Raw genomic sequence first — 11,297 nt, 5'->3', positions numbered from 1 at the left:
TTGGCTTGTTGAATGGTTGAAATTTTTAGCCATTGAGTTCTCCCTTCTTTTCGATAATGATAAAGGGGGAGTTAGTTTACTAGCCTGCATATTTCAAAGGAAGAAAAATTTGCTAGCTCGATCATTTCATTGAAAGAACTTGCTATCATGAACACTACCAATGAATTACAAATCTTGAAATATAAAGAGAAGCAAAGAATTGCTATTTCGAAATAAGCAAAAAATGTAAAACTTAGAAAACTTGCAATATAATTGCTCTTGCCATGCTTTGTATCAAAAATAGGTTGATATCCTTAAAAGCATCGCATTAAAGTTTTTAGTGTATCGCAATATATCACATGTATCACAAATTGAAATTTTTGAGACTATCATCATATCATGTTTAACAATTGATATCTTTCATTGATATGATAAATTATCATCTTATGATATATCACATAATTATATCATGCTTTGCGATTGTATCATGTGATCTTTGCTGAATTTTCACATTGATATCCTTTATGACATGATTTCTTTGCATTATTGTCTTGTATGCTTCATGTGATAATATGAATACATGAAACACTTATGATATGATTTTTATACAATTCCGTGTATTCATAAAATATTTATCTCATCACCCAATAACTCTTCTTGATATTTCTTATGAGATGAAATGAAATAATGCATGAAATACAAATGAGAAGTCAATGATCATGCATGATAGGATATAATGAATTTTGACATTTAGATACCATCATTTGAATAGCTATGATCATGTTGCCAAAATGATATATCATGAATGCTTGAATATCATGTTTAATATGCTCATAATGATGATTTGGTATCGTGCATAAAAAAAAAAAAGAAATGAAATGTTAATGAATTTGTGCATTGAAACTATAATGATGCACAAAGAAGAATGATTACTTACCTTTGTCATGATTTAAAAATTGATGTAAAGGGTTTTTCCTTTCTTTTTGACAATGACAAAGGGGGAGATAGATTGCTAGCACAATTCAAGAAAAAAACAAAAATTGCACTTCTCAAAAGAGAAGAAATTGCTATCTTGAACATCACCGAGAATTGCTAGCTTGAAACATCAAGAAAATGCAAAAATGTGCTATCGTGTCTATCTCAAGAAAAGCAAATATGCCAACTTGCATATATTTGAATTTGCTAGCTTATAAAACTTGCATATTTCAAGAAGCAAGAGTTGCTTTCTTGAACATCTCTAAATTGCTAGCTTGCAAGTTCTAAAACATTGTAAAATTGCTAGATTGCATGATAATAAAAATTTAATATTATGTTTTTCATGCAATGAGTTGAACCCATATAACAAACACTTGATTGCGGTACTTCGCCTTTTTGTTGATGACAAAGGGGGAGAAGTATATTGATGACATAACATGTGATGCATAAGTTTATGCATATGTTCATGATGATGTGTTGCAAGTATTCATGATGAATATTGCAATGACTTGAATTCTGTTTGAATTCAAGGTTCTATCAATATGGCATATTAATAGGGGGAGTTTGTTTAAAACTCCGGGAGTTAAGGTTAACTCCGTCATCAAGTGGTTGTCATCATAAAAAAGGGGGAGATTGTTGAATCTCGTATTTTGATGATGAAACCACTTGATATGTGTTTATAATTTAAACTGCATTTTGAGTGATGCAGGTCTACTCGATCAGGATTAAACAGTTAACGCAGGAGGAATTGACATTGCGTTGAAAGAGATCACGTCAGGATATTGGATGGCTGAACGCATCGGACGTCGGGCATCGGGCCAAGGAGAGCGAAATTGTGCCAAGGATATCGGGGTTGCGGAGATCAACCGCCGATTGGGCAACAAGCCGCAAGAGAGGACGATGCACCGAAGAATCGGACGAAGCGCCAACCAATGACGTGCCGGGCAACAGAATGTCAATTCGCGTTATAATAATTGTCTAGATCGGAGTTGAGTTTTGGTTTGTGTGTGCAGGATTAACTATGATAACGATGAAGACATAAAGCGAAACAAAGTGCCGGAGTCAAGTGCGAAGGATTCGTTGGGAGTTCGAGAGTTCGACGAAAGTTCGAAGGTTCGTCGGGAATGTTGTCGGAACTAGTCGGGAATGAGTAGGGAGCTTGCCGAAGGGTTTTTCGGAAGCTCGCCGGAAGGTTTGTTGGAAGTTCGCGGAGCTCACCGAGAAAGATCGGAGCTTGCCGAAGAAGCTCGTTGGAAATCGCCAAGATCAAATCGTGAAGTCTAGGAGCTTGCCGGGAGTCCGCAGAATGGTTTCCGAGAGTTTATCGGAAGACCGTCGGAAGTTCGCCGGAAGCTCGCTGGAAGAAGTCTTGACTTATGGACTTTGTAATAGCTTAGAAAATGTCTTTAAATTTGTAGTTAGCACGTTAATTAGGGTTAGGATTAGGTGTTAATCCTATAACCCAAGTAGGGGCCAATTGGACCCGAGTTCGGACTAGTTTGGGCCAAGTTTGGAGCCCAACCAATGAGCTGAATTGGCCTAGGTGGTGGCACCGCCCAGCACCCGAGAGCTAGGCGGTGGCACTGCTTGGCTGGGCGGTGGCATTGCCAGTCCATTGTCAGTGTCAAACACTGACAGGCGGTGGCACCGCCACTAACAGGCGGTGGCACCGCCAACCTCGGAAACCAAAGAGAATTCAAATTTTGGAGCCCAAATTTGAATCCTCTTGAGGCCTATAAATACCCCTCATTTCTCAGCAGAGAAAACAACCTTTTGAGAAGCTAGAAGTTGAGAAAAGCCTTAGGAAAAGTCTTATTTTCAATAGCTTGAGTGTTCACCTCCTTTCTATTCATTGAAATCTTTGTAAAAGGGTGAACCACTTGTAAGAGGTTGTAAGAGGGGTGTAAGAATGAGGTTGATCTTCGCCTAGTAAAGGAAGATCGTTAGTGGATGCCGGTGGCCTCGACGGAAGAGGAATCGAAGGAGTGGATGTAGGTCATGATTGACCGAACCACTATAAACTACCGTCTTCTCTGGTTTGCATTTACTTCCTGCTATTACCTTACTGCAAACCCCTTCTTTAGCTTACTGCCTTCAAGTTAAAATACAATCAAAACGGTTTCAAATGAAACGTTGCTTTTATTGTACGAAGTTTCATAAAGTGTTTAAATCGTCAAAAGTTTATCGTACTTTACCGCTGCACTAATTCACCCCCCCTCTTAGTGCCGCTCCGATCCTAACACAATCATGGCAATTCAACACTTGAATTTTTGTGCAAGATTGCACTTTGCTTTTCTTTGCAAGTTACAATATTTATGATGTTTGATATAGCAAATTTCTTCATTACAATGATCGAGCTAGCAAATTCTTCATTCAAGTGTGCAAGCTAGCAATAACTTTCTCCCCCTTTGTCAATGTCAAAAATAAGGAGAGGAACCAATGATTTAGACTTTTACATCAACTTTGCATCAATCAATATTTCAATCATCACATGATGCATATAAGACAACAATGCAAAGAAATCATTTCATGAAGGATATCAATGTGAAAATTCACCAAGGATCACATAATACAATCATAAATCATGATATCATTATGCGATACATCGTGAGATGATAATTTATCATATCAATGAAAGATATCAATTGTTAAACATGATATGATAATAGTCTCAAAATTTTTAATTTGCGATACATGTGATACATTGTGATATACTAAAAAATTTAATGCGATGCTTTTAAGGATATCAACCTATTTTTGATACAAAGCATGGCAAGAGCAATTTTGTTGCAAGTTTTCTAAGTTTTGAACTTTTTGATTCTTTCGATAGGCAAGATCTTTCTTCTCCTTTTGAGAAGTGTAAGCTTGCAAGTTTTACTTCCTTAGCATGCTACGAAGTTTACTTTCATTTTCAATGCACAAGCTAGCAAAACCTTCTTCCTCTTTATCAAAGTCAAAAAGAAAGGGAGGACTCAATGGCTAAAAATTTCAACCATTCAACAAGCTAAATATGCAAAGAATTCATGAAATATATCAATAAGGATCAATTCACAAATACCAAAGGTATGATTCATGGTTCATTAAAATTCTTCTTAACAAGTTCACGATCAAGATTCATTTGAAAAGATATAGCACAAAGAGCAACTTGAAACATTCTTATCAAGATCACATTTTAAAATATTCCCAGTATCAAGTGTTTAGAGATAAAAAGTTCAATACATTGTATGAAAAAAAATATAATATCAAATTTTATCATCATGCAATGTAGCAATTAAAGATGTGCAAGTTTAGCATGTTTGCTTTTCTTGAGATAGCAACTGTTTGCTTCTCTACAAGTTAGCAATTTTTACGATATGCAAGTTTTACTACACACAAGCTAGCAAATTTAAAGATTTACAAGTTAGCATATTCTTGACTTGTGCAAGCTAGCTAATTTCTTTTTGAGATGACCCTTTACATCAATTCAAGATAGCACATTAGCAACTCTTTCGCCCCCTTTGTCATTGGCAAAAAGAAGGGAAGACCCTTTATATCAATTATGACAAAGGTAAGTATCAATCTTATTTGTGCATCATCATATTTTCAAATTAGAATATACACATTTTCAAAAACCTTATATTCATTCATGCACGATATTGAATAAATCGATCAACATTATGAGGATATCATACATGATACTAACATTTTGATCATGATACCAAACATTCATCATTTAGAGTATTCATGATACAAAACATAAAATTAATATTTATAATACATCATTTTAGCAACAACTCATAGTATTTTAAATCATGATTTACATCATATGTAATACATCACATCATAATTAGAAAGCACAAGTATTGCATGCATAATTGCAAATCATAAATGTTTCATATCATGATGGTATCAATTTGTCAAATTATATCCTACCATGCATGATCAAAACTTCTCCCCATTTATATTTCATGCATAATTTCACTTCATCATATTAGGAGTATCAAGAGGAATTAATTGGGTGATGAGATAAATATTTCACGAATACATGGAATTGTATAAAAAATCATATCATAAGTGTTTCATACATTCATATCATCACATGAAGGAATATAAAAAAAAATTAGTGATGAGATATTACTTTATGAATACAATAAAATTCATATAGCATATCATGGTTTATTAGAATTAATCTTCCTTTTAGTGAATAGCAAAAAGAATAGTAGGAGAGCAAGATCTCAATTCATACATATCAAATATTCAATCATCAAAATCATGATTCATCTAGAAAATTCTCCTCTTTAAATATTCAAAGAGAGAATCATGATGAACATTCTTGGTTTACATAAAGTTTCAAAACATAATTATCAAGATCATGAATACTAAAAGACTATGAAACATTTCGACAAATCTCCTTTTAAATAGAAAACAATCTTGATTAATAAAGGATTTCATGTTATAAATTTCAAGAGATCAAGATCATGATTTCGATAAAAAATTATTCAAATTTAAATCATCAAAATCATTATCAAAATCCAAGAGATTCACAAAGATGATATAAATGGATTCATCAAAATCAATAAGATTGAGCAAAATAATTTTCAAGAATGTTTTCCTCTTTTCGATTGTTTCAAAACATATGATTTTGTTTCATTTATGCCAAATAAAAACATGTATCATGTTTAAAACCGAAAGAGTAAGATTTATTACAACAAAGATCAATAAGGTACTTTCATTATTGTAAAAATCAATAATCCATAAATTGCAAGATTCATCATGCATAATTTTGAAATTTATTAAGAATGATCAATATGCATGACACTAAAACATGGTTTCAAAATGTTTAATATTTTTATTACACAATTTCATCATTATGCATCATTATATATAACTTTACAATGTCATGCATAAAATCATCAAATCATAGTATTAAAATTTTAATATTTTCATTACAACTTTATGCATCATTAAGCATGATCATTGTGCTTTACTTCAAATCAAACATGATTTCATTTATTTTCAAAATATTTATCATGATAGAGCATATAAGCCAAAGAAAACTATTAAACATAAAGCATATTCATCAATTATGGTTTCATTGAGTATAAAGTATTTTCAACCAAAATCATTTGTTATTTGTTATAGCCATACATTTTTCTTTTTAGGTGAATCTATCTTTTCATGCTTAGTTTGCATACAAAAGCCGTGCATCATTTTCGAAAGCAACTTTCATCATGGTATAAATCGATAATCCATAAATAGTAAAAGATCATTATAGAAATCATCAATAATCAATAAACTATAAATTACCCAAAACTCCTCATCATCATGCATAGCTTCACAAAATAAATTTATTAGGCATGATATCATATTTCATAAGGTATTTTTAATCAAAATCATTTTGTTTATCATAAACATACAATTTTCATGATTATCTTCAAAATTACTAGAATGATAAGCATGATTTCTAATTTTTTTTTATTTTCATATAATTTTTAAGAAAATTAATACTAAACTAAATTAAAAATAACTCATGAAAAGTATTATTTAATTTCAAAATAATTCAAGAGAGTTGAGTTACTTACCTTGTAGTCGAAGCTCGTCAAAGCCCAATTCACCGTTTCACCTTTAGAAGTTTTTGATTCATCCTTGGTTGCCTTCCTCTTCTTTGGCCTCTTCCTCCGTTCATTCATTGTTTATTTTAGATTTTTGTTTAATAAACTTATTAAGATTTAGTGTTCGAAGTTCAAGTTCATCATTAACCTCATCACTTGAGTCATCGCTCAAGTGGTATTCATTTGTCTGGAATTCCAAATCCTTCCTGTTCTTTGGAAGGTGATTTTGTTCATCATGTTCATCATGTGTATTGTGCACCATTTCATATGTCATTAATGAACCAATTAGTTCTTCAAGTGAAAAAATATTTAAATATTTTGTTTCTTATATTGCGGTTATTTTAGGATCCCACCTTTTTGGAAGGGATCTTAAGATCTTGCTTACGAGATCAAAATTCGAAAAAGATTTACCAAGAACTCTTAGATTATTGACGACATCCGTGAAATGGGTGTACATGTCGCCTATAGTCTCGCTTGGTTGCATTCGAAAAAGCTCAAAATCATGCAATAAAATGTTAAATTTTGAGTGTTTAACTCTACTAGTTCCCTTGTATGTGATTTCAAGTGTTTGCCAAATATCAAAGTCGTTTCGCATGTAGAAATCCGATTGAACTCATTTTTGTCCAAAGCGCAAAATAAGGCATTCATAGCCTTTGCGTTTAAAGAAAAATACTTCTTCTCCAAATCTGACCATTCGTTCATCGGTTTAGAGGGAAGTTGAAAACTATTTTCAACAATATTTCATAAATCTAAATTCATAAAAATCAAGAAAACTCTCATTCGAGTTTTCCAATAAGTGTAGTCCAATCCGTTAAACAACAGTGGATGAATAACTGATAAGCTCTCTTGAAAGCCACGAAGAGCCATTTCTCTCAAGTGTAAATCCGAAATGAGAAATACCGGGCTCTGATACCAATTGTTAGGATCAAGAGCACTAAGAGGGGGGGGAGGAGGTGGGGGGTGAATTAGTGTAGTGAAAAACTTTCGATGATTAAACCTACGTTCGTACGATAAGAGCGATTTCGGTAGAAAAGCCGATTCGTAAATCACTTTAACTTGTGATCAAGCAAGATGCAGTTAAAGCGAATCTATAAGGGCAGTTTGCAGTTATGATGGAAATTAGAATGTAAGCGCAAATTGAAATATGATGTTCGTACGATAAAACTGATTTACGTCTAAACACCGATTCGAAAAATACTGAACTTTGAAACACGATCGTAAATTCGTAGAAGGAAGTAAGCTATTGAGGAGGTTTGCAGTAAAGATAATATGCTCAAAGTAAATGCAAACCAGAGAGCACTGCGATTTTAGAGTGGTTCGGTCAATCTTGACCTACATCCACTTCTAGCTTCCTCCACCGACGAGTTCACCGACGTCCACTAGAGGCCTTCCTTCAATAGGCGAAGGCCAACCACCCTTTTACAGTTTCACTCCTTTTGATGGGCTTAGAAGACAACCCTTACAGAATTTTCTCTCATCTCTTGAAAGATCAGAACTTGGAAGAAAAGCGGGAGAAGAACTTTTAACTCATACAATACTTTTGAGCTCTAAAAATCACAGAGTAAGATCAGGATTTCGGTGGTTTTTGGTTACTCTATCATTGCTGAAAGAGTGGGGTATTTATAGGCCCCAACCCAGTTTGAATTCCGAGCTCAAAACTGTCAATTCCCGAAATTCCGGGGTCTGGCGGTTGCACCGCCTAGCAGAGCTCGAAGACTGAGCCTCTGGGCGGTGCCACCTCCTCCTGTCAGGGGCAGTTGCACCTCCTGCCAGAGCTCGGAGACCGAGCTCAGGCGATGCCACCGCTTGACTGGAGCGGTTGCACAGCCCAGCCAGAGCTCGGAGACCGAGCTCAAGCGGTTGCACCTCTATCAAAGGCGGTTGCACCGCCCAACCAGAGCTCAGAGACTGAGCCCTGGGTGGTGCCACCACCAACCCAGGCGGTGCCAACTCTAGCCAAGAAATCTGGGTCCGAATGGGCTGATCCATTCGGCCCAATTTGGGTCTGTCAAGGGCCCAATTGCCCCAAGATTGTTAATCGGATCACCTCCTATTTCTAACTTAATCATCATGCTAACTACGAATTTCTTAAGACATTTACTACAGCTTGCTTCCGGTGCATCAATCGCTTCTTCCGGCGAGCTTCCGGTGAACTTCCGGCGAACATCCGACGAACCTCCGGCGATGCTCCGACGGACTTCCGGCAAACTCCTGGACTTGTGATGATCCACTTGGTGAGTTCCGACGAGCTTCTTTTGGCAAGCTCCTGGACTTCTCGGATTTGTTCCCGTAGAACCTCCGACGACCGTCCGGACTTTCGTCGAGCTCTCGAACTCCCAACGTGATCATACTCTTGACTCCGGCGCAACTCCTACTGCATGTCTTACTTTCATCGTAGTTAATCCTGGCCACACAAGCCAAAACTCTACTCCTATCTAGATAATTATTACAACGCAAATTGACATTTTGTTGCCCGGCACGTCATTGGTTGGCGCTTCGTCCTATTCTTCAGCGCATCGTCCTCTCTTACGGCTTGTTGCCCAATCGGCGGTTGACCTCCACAACCCCGATATCCTTGGCGCAATTCCGCTCTACTTGGCCCGATGCCCGACGTCCGAAGCCTTCTACCGTCCAATATCCTAACGTGATCTCCTCCGGCACAACGTCAATTCCTCCTGCGTCAACTGTTTAATCTTGATCGTGTAGACCTGCATCACTCAATATGCAGTTAAACATCTAAACACAATCAATTAGTTTCATCATCAAAATCTGAGATTCAACAGACTCTAGGGTTACAATACAGGTGCTCATTAGGGAATGAGTTCACTAATTGATCCGCTTACGGAATGCTGAATGGTTGATGATACATTATTGTTATATAGTGATTCCGTAGTCTTAGTGGTGTATCTGGTCCTTAGACTTGAACACCAAGGATGTCTTGTATGAGTGCCCCACTCTTTGATATTTGACTTATAGGTTTGGATGTCCCAGATCTAACTTAGCCGGTCATCGGGAGTGGTAGTCAACCTTACGAGGGTTATTGAGTGTCAATAGAGGATCATCCACTCTCGGTGTCATGAGAGGAATGTCTCATTTGTTCTTGCTTAGACAAATCCTTGGCTAGGGTCATTCAGATTGAGAGAGAGAGAGAGAGAGAGAGTCCTTTGAGAAAATCTGATTAAAGCGAGACTCGAGTAGAAATCGTATGGGTCTGACAGCACCATGCTCGGTATATGATCTCTGGGATATTAGATGGATGAGGGACTATAGGTACATTGTAATTGAGGATAGACATGTCCAATGGATTGGATTCTCCTATATCATCTTGGGATTGCGGCGTAGTGGCCTAGTACATCCGTAGTCGATGAGTTGAGTGAATTATTATGAAGATAATAATTCACTAAGCTAGAAGGAGTTCTAATAGGTATGACTCATGTGTTAAGATCAGAGCAGCACTAAGAGAGGAGAGGGTGAATTAGTGCCGCGAATTAAATCTCGTAAGCTTGAAAACGATTTCGTATATGCGTAGAGATTTCGATTCGACAAAGAATGACTTGGTAAAAGTAGCTCGAGTAAAGTAAGGAGATGAAAACCAAAAGCTTGCTTCTATGTAAATAAAGGTTTCAGAAAGGTAAACACTCACACATTCAAGGAACACACTAATTTAAAGTGGTTCGGTCAAATGACCTACATCCACTTGCGATGCCTTCTTTGATGAGGCTCCCAACTTCCACTAGCAAATCACTTTGAAGGGGAAGGACAAATACCCCTCGTACAACCTTTTACAAGTGGTTCACACTCTTATAGATTTTTCAAAGAGAAAGAGGGAGGTGAACACTCAAGCAATTGAAAACAAAACTTGCTAAATACTTTACTAAGGCTTTTTCTCAATCTCTAACTTCTCAAAAGTTATTTTTTCTACTGAGAATTGAGAGGTGTTTATAGGCCCTAAGAGGATTCAAATTTGGGCTCCAAATTTGAATTGCTTTTGGGTTTCCCGGTGTTGGCGGTGTCACCACCTGTTAGTGGTAGTGTCACCGCTTGTCAGTGTCTGACACTGACAGTGTACTAGCGGTGCCACCGCCCAATTCGGCCATGTGTTGGGCGGTGCCACCGCCTAGTTCGGTGGTACCATCGCCCAACCTTTTGGGTTCTGGGCGGTGCCACGACCCAATTCGATAGTTTGCTGACGGTGCCACTACCGGAACTCTCGGGTTCTGGGCGGTGCCACCGCCTAAACTATTTCAGCTCACTGGTTGGGCTCCAAACTTGGCCCAAACCAGTCCGAACTTGCGCCCAATTGACCCCTAACCAGGTTATAGGATTAACCCTTAATCCTAATCCAAATTACATGCAAACTATAAAATTAAGATATAATCCTAAGCAAGTTTTTAACCGGCAATGTCGAGTTTCCTTCCGGTGAGCTTTTCGGTGAACTTTTGATGGTCTTCCGATACTCCCTCGGATTTCTTCTAGCGGACTCCCAATAGGCTCCCGGTCTTGTGGCAAGTTCAGCGAGTCTTTGGCAAGTAGTCGAACCTTCTCAGTGATCTCCGCGAACCTCTGACGATCTCTCCGGTGGACTTCCGAAAACTTCAGCAAGTCCCCGATTTCTTCTCGGTTGGTTCCGGCAGCACTTCCGATGAATCTTCGGACTCTAGGCGGACTCTCGAACACCCATCAAACTTGACTCCAATAGACTTACTTTATGTCTTCAACCTATCGTAGATAATCCTGCACAAGTAAAGCAAA

This window comes from Musa acuminata, chromosome BXJ1-6 (assembly GCF_036884655.1).
Source record: "Musa acuminata AAA Group cultivar baxijiao chromosome BXJ1-6, Cavendish_Baxijiao_AAA, whole genome shotgun sequence".
Taxonomy (NCBI): domain Eukaryota; kingdom Viridiplantae; phylum Streptophyta; class Magnoliopsida; order Zingiberales; family Musaceae; genus Musa; species Musa acuminata.
The sequence above is the reverse complement of the archived record's forward strand: the minus strand, read 5'-3'. Positions refer to the sequence as shown.